A 15,946-nucleotide genomic window follows, 5' to 3' on the forward strand; every position below is an offset into this window, starting at 1 on the left:
ACAGTCATATACCTAATATGTATAAAATAATGAAGTTCATGGAAAATGTAAAATCGACGTATGATAAATACAACGATTGAATCACTAAAATCAGGTTTATTAACGGCTAAATGAGGAAAAATTAAAATTCATATTTTAAAAGATTTTTGAAATGGACATTCATTTGTTTTTTGAAAGGATCATAATATATGGTATTTCTACGTACAGTATATTCCTCGTACAGTATAATCAAAATTGGTTGAAATGAAATTGAGTGTTTTATCATCAAAATCAAGAATATTGTACTTCATTTACTGAAAGAAGTTTTTTCGGTGTTGCATGAAAGTGTTCAAAATTTTTTCCATGTTTCCAATGCCATCGTATAAGCAACATGTTATTGTCTTCGGGTGCTGATCATTTTTGGTTCAATAATTCGAAAACAATTTGCTACCGGAATTCCTTGGAAAGACATAACAATAAGAAAAGTCTGACCACATCCAACAGGAAAATATAAAAATATATCAGATAAGAATTGTTTCACGCCTGTCGCCTTTTCTTTCTACGTATTTCCCTATGGAGAGCTTTTCCATTTTTATTCAACCCTGCTTTTTATAGAAAGTGCAATGTGACAATTTTATATGCTTGAGAACAGCCATATACAAAGGGAAATAATCGTTCGATAGGTTCTTTGAACTCATGACAGCTCTAAACGATGTGAAAACGATGGAATGAAGGAAACATTCATTGAAAAAGTAACAGTGTGGATAGGAATTAGGTGATTGTACATGATTTTGTCGTTGAATGATGTTTTGCAATGATACTCATATAATTGGTCTGAAAACAAACGATATCATGTTGTTTATAAGTAAGAGAGACAAATCAATACGAAAACTTCATTTGAAAATAACCAGGCGTGTCAATTTTGAAAGATACAGAAAGTGATCATGTTCAACGGTTCAACTTTGACAATGATGTCTAATAACTTTTCATTTTCGAATATGGCCGCGCTTACAGGTTATCACTTACTTTTTATTTCCGTTATCCAATTATATTGTATTTTCCATTAATATGCAGTCGATGCATTATATTCGGAAATTCACAAACGATCTTTAATAATTACCGTAGAATTTATAGATTGACAATCAAGCGAGCAAAAGAAATATTTTTCAACAATAGACTCAGTGAGTCTCACAATAAGATGGAAGAGTCCTGGTCAATTAAAAATGACTTGAGAAACTCAAAAAAAAAACGAAACTATAACATTATTCTAAGTCCTGATATTATAAATGACTTTTTCTGCTTTATTGCAGAAACTATGAGTAAAAATATTACTAGCCCTTATGATCCATTACTACATCTAGAAAATTTGGGCGTGGATGAGAACCTATCTCTGTATATGACACCAACATTAATGAAATAATTGAAATTATGATGGATATTAAAAACAAAAACACTGCAGGCTACGATAAAATTTATAATGATAATAATAATATCGTTTACTATGCATAAAACTACATTTATACATAAAGGAAAAGGGTTAGCCAAAGGCTATCTTCAACCCCTCCCAAAAATTATACAGTGAATATAAGAAAATAATTATAAACAAACTCATTTACTATCATGACAATAATAAAGAAGAGGAAAAATAATACATCAAATAGTTGCTAAAAACGCTTAATATTCTTAACATCATATTGGTCAATTTAACAATTTCATTGCACTACCATACATTGAATTTAAAATTTTTTAAATTAGCACTGAGCAGTGAGCATTTGTGATTTTATTTCTTTCTTAAATTGATGAATATTATGATTTGAAAGGGGTAAAATTTCATTCAGATAAAAAGGGACTATATAAGTAAAACACCCTTGAAATTTGGAAGTACGGTGCCTAGGTATGTTGAATGAGTTAATTCTCAAATTGATCATATGTATGTTAGAATGCCTGCTTGATAAACTATATAAATAACTATGTGTTTTAGTTTGGAGCAACTTGAACAAAAACATTTTTATCAAATATTGGACTCTGAACCTCACATTCAGCTACTTCATTTCTAACAAAAATGGGGTGAAGGTATACAGCATAGTGTATGGTATACAGCATACGAATCGCATGCAAGCATTTTGTATACGTTGTAACTTCTGTTTGTTATATTGCAGCAAAAAATTGTTTGTAATACACCGAACAACAATACTCGATATGGGGGTAGATAAGAGTTTTAACTAACCTGAGTTTCATTCCTTCTGATACCTGATACTTGAATTATATAACGATTTGAGTTTGAAGAATGATACTTTGAAAATGTTTGTCACATGTTCATGGAAAGACAAAGAGCTATCTATGGTTACGCAAAGATTTTTAGCACTGTCTACCCAGTCAATGTGTGCGTTTTCGAGAGTAAGCCTAAAGCTACACTGAGTTTTTACTATTTGTCTTTGAGACCCTATGCATGAGGCCAACGTTTTATTCGGATTGATTTTCAGTCCATGATTCTTCGAGTATAGGAATGTTTTGTGCAAATCTGTGTTTATATTGGCCACGCAACTTTCTGTATCGGTGTTATGAGAAGACAAATATAACTGTATATCATCTGCGTATAGATGTACTTGACAATGTGATGAAAGAGTGGGGTAATCAAAAATAAACACTAAAAACATCAAGGGTCCTAAAATACTTCCCTGCGGTACACCTGAGATTGTTTCTTTTAAGGATGACCATGAGTAATCATCCAGTTTGACCCTCTGTGATCAGTCTGTGAGATAGCTGGTCATCCATTTATGAGAAATATCATCGACTCCCATGAACTTGAGCTTGCTGATGAGTAAACCAAAATGGTGACTTTTGATTGATCTCTGAATCTCGCAAGATCGTCGATTACTTTCAAGAGGGCAGTCTGTGTTCCTTTTTTTTTGCGAAACCCAGACTGCCCGTACGGGAGCATTCGATTTTCTTCGAAAAAAGCTCTTATTCGACGGGAAACATTTTTCTAGAATATTTGAGAGAATGAGGGCAGAATGCTGATAGGGCGTAGGTCACTGAACGTGGTAGGTGCATTCTTTTTCGGAATTGAAATTATATTAGCAACCTTCCAAACATCTGGAAAAATACTCTGCCTTAAGGACAGGAATATGTCTAACTTCATCAATACAGTGTGGTATCACTAAAGAAATCATCTTGATATTTATATTGTCAATACCAAAAGCACGGTAGCATGTTTTGCAAAGGCTTCTGGGGAGTTTTAGTTTCCCTTACCCTACTTATTTCTGGCACTGACCAGGAGTCCGGCGTCCCGTCCGTAAGGCCACATTGGCACTACTGCTATATCGGAAAATGGTAAGACCTACAGGATCGGTTGAATCGAAAAAAAGTTTCCTATTTTGTAAAAATTAAATAATCTCTATTCAAATCGAGAATATCAGTGGTTGTTTTTGAAATATTCACCAAAATCACAATCGTCGAATTTCGTGTTTTGGCTTTATCGCCTCCATTTCGATAGATATAAACAAAGACAGAGGAACTTCCAATACTGTTTCATATTTGTCATAATCTGATGTAAACTAATTTGCAACGCATGTTTCGTTCACAATATTTCATCGTCAACATTATGTTTTTTCAAATCCAACCTGCATTGTAATGCATAGCTGAATTTGTTATTACATTGGCTACAAAAATCGATGAAGAATCCAGTATGCTTCTCAGGAGAAAACAGGAATCTTCTTCATGGATGAGGAATAACGAGCTATCACAATAATCTTGAAGGGTCAGCTTCATTCTGTTGATAACAGATATTTGGCTCAATTTTATCAGTATTGTTATACCTCTTGTGTAATATTCCCTGATATTCCCTGAAAGTTCCAGATTATTTTCGAATATTCTTCCATCAAATTATTTATTGGTGACATTGAAGAAGAAAGTAATACAAATCATGAGATTATGAAACAATAGAAATCAATTGGCGCTCCGGGGCGACTTCATTGATTCCAGCTTTTTCAGCTGCAGAAAAACCAGGAAAACCTGCAGCATCACATCATCTGAAGATCTTAATCTACCAATGTCCACTCTTCCAAAAAATAGAATGTAGGGTATCTCCAGAGGCTTCAATAAATTCAAAACATCGCCAGAACACTTCGTGATACGACTATCGTCAAACTTAAATCAGTCCTGGAATGTTGTGAAATATTTTGGAATGGTCTCGAATATTTTTGGGTGATTTGGACATTTTTACGTGGTAAAACTTCTAGTCACTGTATTTTTAAAAGTACTTCTTTCTGGTGAATACGGAAATCTTCTTCACGTACATGGAATAGAGAGCTAATACACCATAAAACTCCCTTGAACGTTCTACGTCGATCTGGAATGTTCCGGGATTTTACCGAACGTTTCACACCACTCCAGAATATTCCAGGATGTCTTGGGATGTTAGTGAATGTATTCCAATATTCTCAAATTCTCTGGATTGTTCAACAACTTTCCCGAGGGTGAAACTTTCAGTCCTCATAATTTGAAAGCACTTTATTCAAATAAAACAGAAACCTCCTTCATGTATTATGAGCTGAAGTGACACTGTGATAAAAACAAAAGTAGGTTATATGTTCTTCTACCCGACCAAAGCCGGATCGGGTCGTTAATAAACAATATTAAATAATTATATGTAGTCCATTAACATCCAAGCGATCAATATCCATATTGTGTGCTAGGAATCGCACCTAAAAATGTAAGACCTAAAATGTTAGCTTTCACAAGTTTCAACTTCTGTGGGTGTATTTTCATAAAAGGCCACAGCTCATTAGCAGAAAAAGATATTTTAAATAGGTTTTTGAAAACTGATAACATTGTATCTCGGGCATATAAAATACTATATTTCATGACCCGCTCATTATGAATTCCGAATATCATAGTTGGAGACTTTGGCCTGTCCAATTTTAGAATACGGAACCATCATCTGGAAGCTCTATCATAAAGTTCATAATGTCACCCTTGATTCAGTAGAAAACAAATATTTGAGTTTTGTTTCGAAACTGGACTAGGTCGAAAAGGATATGAGAATTTTCTGGAAAAAACGAAAAATAGATGACCTTTGCTTTTTCAGGAATTCAATATACAATGTTAAAACCCCATAATTAATAGGGCAACAAACAATCTTGAGACATCAACCAACCAAATAGCATTTTAATGTAATCCACAATATTGCAATCCATTTTTTTTTAATAAATATGTAAGCATCCAGAAATACTATTGGTATCTGAAAAGAGAAAGTGAGCCATGCGAGTAACGCATATGTCAGGAAATCTGAGCATCATTTTTCATTCAACATGGATCTAGAATGCCTGTAATCCGAAGACAATATAAACAAATTCCATCACGAAGGTGAAAAAGGCTAAACAGAATAATTAAAACAATAAACATAAATTGTTATTGCGTTCTTTCAGTTATTGCAACATTAAGGAATACTGAACAGGCCGTTTCCTTGTAACGCGTTCTCTCAAGGAAGGGAAAAACAGTGAAAATAAAATGATATAAATTAATAGCTACTCTAACTTAATGTGACGGCTTTACGACCATTTAAGCACCCAACTATGTAGCAGATATATGAACTTGATTTGTTGGGGATGTAACAGACTATTTTCTGCCAAGTCAGGTTTCTTTAATGGGAAATTGTTTCCGTGAGTGGGAATTGCATGAATATTTGATACTCTTTTATTTTGGGTAAGGCTAATTTAAAATATTTATGAGAACGCCTGCACTGAAGATCTCTTTGAATAGGTACAATTCACTTTCAAACTGAATTTAAAGTGAGTTCGATTCGATTTAAGATCAGTCTAGGAAGTTGCTTGCCTGTTGAATGTCGACTTTTAGCACAGTAAATATAGGTTTCTTTTGAACCAAAGTCATATTTTCTGAAGGAATTTACTTTTTTCTCAGACTGTGGAAAATGAAAATCTCCGAAAAGATTCATGAAAAAGTTTTCTTATTTAGTTTATTATATAGTACATGAAAATTTGAAGAAATATAAGTTCTATAACATTTTTTTTTACATATATTTTCTCATTTGTGAAAAAATTACACTTGAAATATGCATTGTGCATACATATTGTGACGTATGGGATCGCCACTTTCACCAGTCATAGCCAACATATATGTGGAGTAATCTGAAACTCAGGTAATTAAAGAAGCCGACAAGAAACCTCGTGTCTGGTTGATATACGTTGATGATACCTTCGTAATATGGAACCATGGGAATACTGAACCAGACCCCTTCCTGAAACACATCAATAGCGTCAGACCTTCCATCACATCACTTCCACAATGGAGAAGGAAGTCCATAATGAATTGCCATTCTTAGACGTATTGGTGAGGTGGGAAACATCTGTATACCGAAAATCCACCCATACGGGACAGTATCTGAAAGAGTAATCATGAAGACTCTATAAGACCGTGCTTTCGGGCTCTGTGATACAAAGAATGGCATCGAAAAGGAACTAGACATCATCACCAGTGCATGACTTCTCTACATTAGAGGATTATTGGTAAGGATAAGAAGAATTGGGTTCAAGTACAACATCAGAACCTGCTTCAGATCCGGAAACACTATATACGTAGCAGCCTCACGAAAACCAGAACACCAAACGCGCACTGCGATTCTAAAAATTGCATTTACCGGATACTCTGTGAGTGCGGAAAATCCTATATTGATGAAACTAAGAGGCCATTGAATGCTTGCATTGCCGATCACAATAAACACACACAGCGAGGGGAAACCAGAAAATCAGGAATAGCAGAGCATGTTTGCACCCATCAATATAAAATCGAGTGGTCCCAAGCTGGGATCATATACAGGGAGAAACATTGGTATAGAAGGAAATTGAAAGAAGAAAAATGGCCAACTCTCGACAATTGTTTAATATAATTGGCATTTTCAGCTATTCATTTTCAATTCTTCTTTTTTATTAGTTCTTTCAGGCATTTCAAATCATTTTATACAATATCAGACAATGGAAGTCCGAACTAATAAAATTCACATTTCGACTTGATATGATAATAATCGTTGTCACATCATTTGTTTAGCTTATTCAACAAAAGACTAAATATGAATTATTGCCCCCGATGAGTGAGTTAACTCTTGTTTCGTGATGAATAGAAATGTCCAGTATAGACGTGTACGTAGACGTACTCATTCGAAAATAAAAACCTAACTGAGAGTGAGCCATGAGCGTCTGTACAAAAACATAAGAATTTTGCTCAGTTGTAGAACTTCGCGTGGTTCTTTCTACCCCAGGCAAGTATACGGTTACGTTTTTCCCGTGGATTTGACAATAATTAACCACACTGTAAAATAATCGAACTCAACTTTATTTTCACTAGTTCGGACTTCCATTGTCTACTATATAAAATGATTTGAAATTCCCCATCAGAACCTGCTTCAGATCCGGTAACACTATCCGTAGCAGCCTCACGAAAATCAAGCCACCAAACGCGGACTGCGATTCCAAGAATTGCATTTACCGGATACCCTGTGAGTGCGGAAAATCCTATATTGGTGAAACTAAGAGGCCATTGAATGTTCGTATTGCTGAGCACAAGAAACACACACAGCGAGGGGAAACCGGCAAATCAGGAATGGACCCATCAAGACAACATCGAGTGGTCTCAAGCTGAGATCTTGCACAGAGAGGAACATTGGTTTAGGAGAAAATTCAAGGAAGCCGCATACATGTTGTCCAACAACGTATTCAGCCACGCCAGCGTAGAATTACGTAACATATGGAAACCCATCATCAGGCGAAAAATGGCCAACTCCCGCCAAAGGGTCATCTCCCACGGAACCAGTGAAGCGGAATTATGGAAAGCGGGGATAAGTGAAAGTACTCGAACGACCTATAAATAATAGTCCTCTCTCGGAGGAATCAGTCCAGTCATCACCCGAAGACGATTGTAGATACTAACAATCGAAACGTCGTGAACTAACGTGTCTTGGAATCTGTCAACTTTTTATTTTTATTTCTTCTTTATTTTTATTTATTTTTGTTCAATTGTTCTATTTTACTTGTATTTTATTTCACTATTATTTCATTTCAGGTTTATTTTGCTTGATATAATTGTTATTTTCAGCTATTCATTTTTAATTCTTCTTTTTTAGTTGTTTCAGGGATTTCAAATCATTTTATATAGTAGACAATGGAAGTCCGAACTAGTGAAATTCTTCATGAAACATTGTCAATCACCTTCAAATCAACTTCATTTCACTGTTGATACAACCAAACACCAGGAGATTAGGAACACAAGATAAAAACTGAAAAATACCATTGAAGCGAGTGAAACGAATCTTCTGTTGGAAATAGAATATATTAATCAAAGCTATCGCAGAAGTTATCAAGGAATTGTGGTCAGAAGATTCATCTGATAGAACAGTGAACACAGTCTCCTTAAAAAGTCAGATTCAGAGTTTTGTCCCTCGATTCATGGGTCATGCGCATCAAGACGCTCAGAAGTTCCTTCGTTAACTTTTAGAATATTTACATGATGACGTAAATAGAATTATTGAGAAACCTAAACCGACCTTAACGGAGATCAACGAGAAATTGAGTGACAGCGGAAAAGCACCAAGAGTCATAGCTGATTTATGTGAGTACCTACATATAACTCTAAGATTGTAGATAATTTCGTTGGTCAATTAAAATCCACGATGAAGGGCACACACTGTGAACACTCATCTGTAACCTTCGGTCCTTTCTGGGATTTGTCACTCCCCATACCACAAAGAACTGACCAATTGTGTTCATCACAATGCTTGGATTTCTTCACTAAAGAGGATGGACATGAAAAACCGACGTGTTCGAGTTGCCAGGAAAGAAGAAAATGTACACAGTCTCTATCAATTCATAAGTTTCCTCGTATTTCAGTAATTCATTTTGAAAGATTCTCTGTAACAGAAAGATTTAGAGGCAAGTTAAATGTTGCCATCGAATTTCCTCTAGATGGATTAGATATGAACAATCATGCAGCAGACAATGTGACTCCTTGTCGTTATAATCTATATGCACTTTCGAATCACAGTAGGTCTACCTATAGCAGACATGTGGCACGAATACAAAATGATTCACACGTGTCACCAATTTCACCAAAATCGCTTGTGAGTGGAGATGCATACATCCTCTTTTATGAAAAGGAGGAAATGAGTTCGCACCTTTGAGCGTTTTGAAAAGTTATTTTTGAATTGTTGTTTCAATGTTATAATGAATGAAATATGTCTTTTCATTGAAAAAAATTTTCACCGTATTCAATAGGTATTCAAGAAACACTTCATTGTGAGATTTTCACTAAACAGTTTTACAAAAACGCAACACGTGTTTCGCTCCACAATAGCTTTTCAGGTGTGTGTAGAAACATTCATCAAGGAATCGTAAATGGCCATATCAAGAACTTCGAAAAAATATGAATATCCTACAGAAAACAAACAAATTCCATCAGAAGTGAATGAAACAAACTTTAGAAAATCTTGTTACACATGATTATCGGTGTTTTGAAAATGAAAAACAGTGGTTTTGAAGACTATAAAAATCATCAGCAATATCAATAGGAAGCTTATATATTCCACTCATGGTTCGAAAAACCAAAACATTCGGTCTAATGATTGAGTTGAATATCATTTGCTGCATTTACATCATCAACTAATGTCAGTACACAACTTACCCAGTGAATAATCTCGAAGAAATTTTCAATTTCTCCAAACAAATCAGAATAAATTGATTAATGGAGTAAGATTGCTCAAAATAACAACGGAGTGCATTAGCCTATATCTTGCATGTTATAAATTACCAACCTGGTTCAGATAAAACATAATAAACCGATGCAGTCGGATTCATTTATTTCCCTTTCGTTGAATAATAAAACTTCATAAGAGAAATAACAAGGTATGTATATTTGATCGGCGTTTTGAAGCCGACAGTAATTAATCAGAGGTATCACGATATGAAGAGAATCACCTAGAAAATAGGGAACCTAGAAACACGAACTGATTGAAATCTTAATGAATATCTTTTAAATTTGAATTATTCGAGTGAATTCTAGAATCAAATATCATTGATAAGTTGCACAGTACGAATTCAGTATTAATTACGGAACAATGGTAATGTAATTGTTCGCATACGAACTATTCTTGTCACCAATATTACATCTGTGCTTGATTTTCTGATGAATAAATAAGTGGTACTCTTATTGAAATTTGAGAACTTCATTCAATAACACAACTCAACACTATACTTCAACCCTACTTTTCATCATACAGGTCCGATTTTATTTAATCACAAACAAGTAATGAATATATTTTCGCATCATTGCAATGCATAATGTTGATTTGGGCAAGTACGAGTGAATGTAATACTAAAATTTATAAATTTGTTTCAATACGTCAGTGTCGGATTTGAAGATAATTATTAAGGCATCTGCATAGCAGTAATCAAAATGACGATTCATATTGAATTTCAGTTTCTGTAGTTTATCCAAGAGTTTAAACTTTCATCAATACCAAAAACAATCGTGCCAAAGCTATTTTCAGGGTTTCATAGCCGTGATCAGAATGAGCTGGTGAGAAAGCTATTAAGAGCAGATAGCCAGATTTGTTAATGTTAATTCCCCCAAAAGAAATCCTCTTCTGGAGCATACTGACAAATTAGCAGTAGCCGAACAAGAACTTAGAGGAGGTACCCACGTTACCATGTTGGTAGAGACCCAAGTGCTTGATTCGGATGGTTCACCATCATTATTGGCCACTCTCTATAATGTGAGGAGTAGTTGATGGTGGTCAATGGATCTGACAACCATGTGTCCTGAGAAAACGAAATGCTTCAACATTGATATCCTTCTGGGTAGGGTGAAAAGCCAATTCAATCTTGAAATTCGAATGTAGGAAAATTGCCAGTTCACAAAAGACTCCAAAATCAGAACAACGAGTTCTATAGAGTTGTTTGGGTGGAGTCTGCGGAAAAATATTTGATTGGTTTTTTATTGAACAATATCCATTTCAGTCAGAGCATGAATCTATAAGACGAATAATTCCTCACTTTGAAGGTCGAGGAGTACTACATCTACATCCATCTGGTCAATATTTCTGCCGTAGTGCCTCCATGTAATTTAAAAGAATATTTTAATCCGACTTGGAGTTTTAATGAAATTTTTATCATAATGGAGTATCATTTCATAATCCTCATCTTAACCTGTTTATAGATTATTGAACCTCATATGTTTCACAATATAATAGCTTCATCAGGATTGAATAGTACCACCAGAATAAGCTATTGTATATCGAAATATGTAAGGTGGTTTAACGTACAATTTACGAAAGTATTCCCAGTAGATTCAACAACTTATTCCAGATTGTAGAAAATATTCACGATAAACGACTAAAATTCAAATGAATACTGATCGATAATTGTGTAAACTCTTGATATTGGGAAAATATCTTCCCAAGGTATACATAAGAATGCATGTGCTGCCATCTATTCGTCAATATATGAAGCGTTGTTCTAGCAGAGAACTATTAGGTGGGAAATTATTATCCCAATAGTTCATCAAAAAGCATACATTTTTTGAAAGTCTTTTGTCTATGTTTTTGTTAGTGTTTTGCCTTATTTATGAATAGTAGAAGGAAATATTACCAAAAAAAATGTAAGTGAGTTACATAAGTATTTAATGCTCTCAAATTATAGTGTATTTGTTTTAAATAGTATAGATATTTAGCCACAGTGTACGTGAAATTATGGAAAAATAATTCAAGGTTGAAATCTGTACATTTTATGTTCAGTTTTTTTTCTGTTGAATCATTACTGAGAAAGGTAAAATTTGATATATATGCTAGTCAATATATGAATTGTGGGAAAAAACATAATTTAACGTATCTGATACTTGGCTGGGCTAAAATTACACGCATAATCTCATTTTGCTTGTTTTTTGCAGTGTCAATGTGCAATTTTCATCTCAAGTAATATAGTCAATATTTGACATCCGAAAAAATTGTCAGATGAGAAGTTAGAAAAGCTGATGAATGAAGGAAATATTATCACTGATAATGTGGCTATTGATGGCTGGTGATTTGGATGGAGAAGATGACATGCCAGAATCAATGAATATAAGTTCCAAATCAATATCCCTCAGAAGCTCCGCAAAAAGATCAACTCTCACGTTAGAACAAGACTAGTAATTTCTTAGTGGCCCTAAACAAAAACAAGGATCTAAACATGTCTTATTTCATACAATCAGCTCAGATTTGACTCCAGTTCCCTCTCCAGAAATATTAAATATGTCATTTAAATCCACACAAAATACAGTTTTCACCACCCAAAAGTCATTAAAGAAAGCAAACAGTCACCTTTTCCTGATGACATGAAAAGTGTGCAAAATGTTATCAGACTTTCGAACGTAGGCCATCACATGCCCACAACGATTAAAACTTTTAGAAGGTGCCCTTAGTATAACACCAAAGCCAAAGAGAAAGAAAGCAACAGTATTTGCTCAACTGTCATAATTCACTTTAGTCTAGTACTTTATTTCAATTATATGAGTCTTACTTAAGTTATTTTATAAAAATGAGGGTTCAGTTCAGTATTTGATAAACATTTTGTACTTTCATAATAAAAAAACAATAGTGACATTTTAGATGAGAATACGTTTTCTATTTCATGCAGATGGGAAATTATTCTCCTAGTAAACTTGTAGAAATAGTCGTCCCACTGAAAGTCCTTTGGAATACACATTTTTCATCTCTGAAAAAATAACCAGAAGAGAAAAAAATTGTATTTCTAGTAAATTGCAGTTGATTGAAAAGCACTAGTAAATTATTAGTTAAAATGTCTCAGACGTCTGCAACTTAAAGGGTTAATAAGACAGAATAACTCATAACCGTTTTACAATAAATTTTCATTAACCGAACAGATAATTTTCAATGAATATATAGAACTTCTTTCAAAAATGGAACTTATCAACGAAAGCACACTGAGTACGAACTAGTGTTGTTAGATTCAAATAACAAACTCAAAACAGATGTTTCGTCTACTCTTGGAATCGTATCGTTCAACAGAAAAACTTCGATTAATGTTTGTAAAATATGACATAACATTCGTTTTGAGTACGTTTGAACTGTTTGAAAACCGGATGAGATACCAATAACATTCGAACGTAACAGAGTCAATAAATTTGTTGAGTTGATGGTGTATGGTGTAAAGTGGCTACCGGCTATCGTGAAATCACACATTATATCGACTTTATAATTGAATGACCGAATATGAATGACTTCATTCCTTCCCAAAATAAAACGTGAATTGGAAAACCAATTGATCTTTCAGCATATATTTCGGAAATCATGATTTTTATGAGGGATGGTTTACATCAGAAATTGAATGAATATATTCGAGTTGATAATCTATTGGAACAGTCAGATCACATGAAATACTTCTGGTTATTGTTTTTTAAATTGAAATTTGATATTGATCTTATCCATGAATTTTACATAGAGAGAAGTAAGTGATGACCAATAGTCATCACTTACTTCAACAGTCAGAACACATCCATCATCTGGGACTCGCCTAATTCCAACTGGCGATTCCCTACAACCTACAACCCTGTTTAGAGAAACACGACGTGGAACCAATATATATGCCAACGAGAACCATCAGAGATTCTGAAAAAAATCCGTTTAAAATCTGTTTTCCGTTAACCAGCTGTGGCACACCCACGAACGACAACCCTCAGAAGTCGAAACTTGTGCGAGCTAAGGACTAACGAGGTCTTACCCTATAACGTGTGAATCCTAACACGGGTTAACACGGGTTGGACGATAACAAGTGAAAATCGATCGTTCAGCCTGGGGCTTGAACCACCGACCAACGCGGCGGTCGATTTGAGTGAGTGAACAAAGCACCCAAGTCGAACCGACCGGCTATCGACCGACCTGAGGTCAGCTAAGGACCCCAAAATTATTATCCTAGAATATAGGGAAAGGCTATAGAAATTCAGTCTGGCTACGAGTTCTCAATTAGGAGAAACACAGCCAAGCTCACCAACGATGACATGGAACCGGGGACAAATTTCAAAATCGTAGTTTCTGCAGAGAAAACAACTCGAACACTCTAGCCATTACCTCATCGCATTTGATAATGTCTACCGTCTACTTTGTGTTTCAATTCTCTTATTGAGTGAATAAATCTTTCATAAACTGAAAAACTTGGAAGTCATCATGAAAGATTGTGCTAAGCTAAAAAAAAATAGACAAGAAAAAAGATGAATAAGAAGCAGAATGGGAGCAATAACAGGAAATGTTACTTCAACAACTGGGAGCGACGCAAAATCAAGAGCAAATAGGATAAAAATGAAAACGGGAACGGTTATTTCAACAAGGGGGTTTCCTGCTGAACGATAAAATTCCGAACGTGATCGGAACAACTGTTAAAAGTTGGTTATGAAGTTGTCGCAGAGCTAGTTGGTACTTAGGTATTTAGTGTACTTTTAGAGATGAGAGATGATACTCACATTACTTAGGAGCTATGTTCTACTAAGCTGCCAGATAGAAATTTAGTCCGAGGTGAAATCCAGAAAGTTTGAAGGCAATTCCAAAGAGTTCGAAGTGAATTATGTTCAGAGGTTCAGAGAGACTACCTCATGAGGATAGCCACCAAGAAGCACGAACAATTCCAAATCAGTATTTCAAGAGCGTCATTTGGAATTGAAAAAGCTTCAAAAACTTCTTCTTCTTCTTATCTTAAGGATGAATATTCCCTTCCTCAACTCCGAATCCAATCGACTATACAGATGATGCTGAGACGAACAATCCACGTTATTTCATCATTATTGACTGTGAAGAATAAGTTATGAGATATAAGCAGTTGAATGCATATAAAAAGTTTACATCTAGATTCAACCAAATAAAAATGAATATTTAATTCAATTGAAGAAGGATACTGGGTTCCACGAGATCATATTACTAATCTAAGATGAAGAAACTTTCATGTCCCGGAATCTTGGGTCAAAAATGACCAGAAGAAGCCTCGTAGTAGCCATGAGTTAGATCATGTCGGAGTGAAGGAGACAGACTTCGTATAACTTCAAGAACACCTCTACTGAGATAACAGTAGTGAAATATATGAAGATGAAAGAGTTTTCATATATGGAGAAATCAAGAAAAAGCATAGAAATTATTTGATGCATTGTTAGGGAGAATTAGGAAAATCCTCGATGTCATCTTCATTTGGAATACAAGCTTGGGATGCAACTCATAATGGAAAGCATTGGACGAAAGTCCTACAATAAAAATGTTTCCATATGCTGGTCACGGTGGTGTTGAATCACCAAGCATGCTATCAGCATATCCAGCACATGCGGTCTCAAACAGAACATAAACATGAAATCAGCAAGATATATAAGAAGGTTATGCACGTGACGTAGTTCTAGTCAACTTTTGATACCAGGTGACCAAATCTTTGTCTGGAAAAATAAGAAAATACTGATGTAATATCAAGAGATCTATTCACTATGGAACAGCAAGTTCTTATAAAGAGTCTGATCGTCAAATCTTTTCTGAGGAAAAAATGCTAGCAATGATCATCAACATCAAATTCAGAACAATACTTAAATTCATGAAAATCACAAAAATATTGGAGCATATGTGTTATATAAAATTGATCAAATTTGTAAACCTGAAGAGCGTTGTCCAGAAGTCGATATATTCACATAGCTTTTATTTATTCTAATATCCCTTTTTCAATCAAAGTAACGTATTACTAGAAGGTTTTCAACTCACTCTCTAGATACTCATTTTTCTCAATCTTTCCTTGATCAACAATGAAATTGAGGTTTGGTTGAAGGTGGTTGACAATGTTTCGTGGTGCATTTCATTAGTTCGAACTTCCATTGTCTAATATGATATGAATTGATTTGAGATCCCTGAAAGAATCTGTATAAAATTAAAAAGATCAGCTGA

The 15,946-nt window shown here is 34.7% G+C and overlaps 1 protein-coding gene across 2 annotated transcripts in view; it reads right to left on the reverse strand.

Moving 5' to 3' along the window:
- Positions 1-15,946, reverse strand: part of ETHR (ecdysis triggering hormone receptor) — a 275,804-nt gene that overhangs the window by 96,679 nt on the left and 163,179 nt on the right. The window lies entirely within an intron of this gene.

Source organism: Leptinotarsa decemlineata, unplaced genomic scaffold (assembly GCF_025532065.1).
Source record: "Leptinotarsa decemlineata unplaced genomic scaffold, Ldec_3_MD MMD2_tig00000008_RagTag_RagTag, whole genome shotgun sequence".
Classification (NCBI taxonomy): domain Eukaryota; kingdom Metazoa; phylum Arthropoda; class Insecta; order Coleoptera; family Chrysomelidae; genus Leptinotarsa; species Leptinotarsa decemlineata.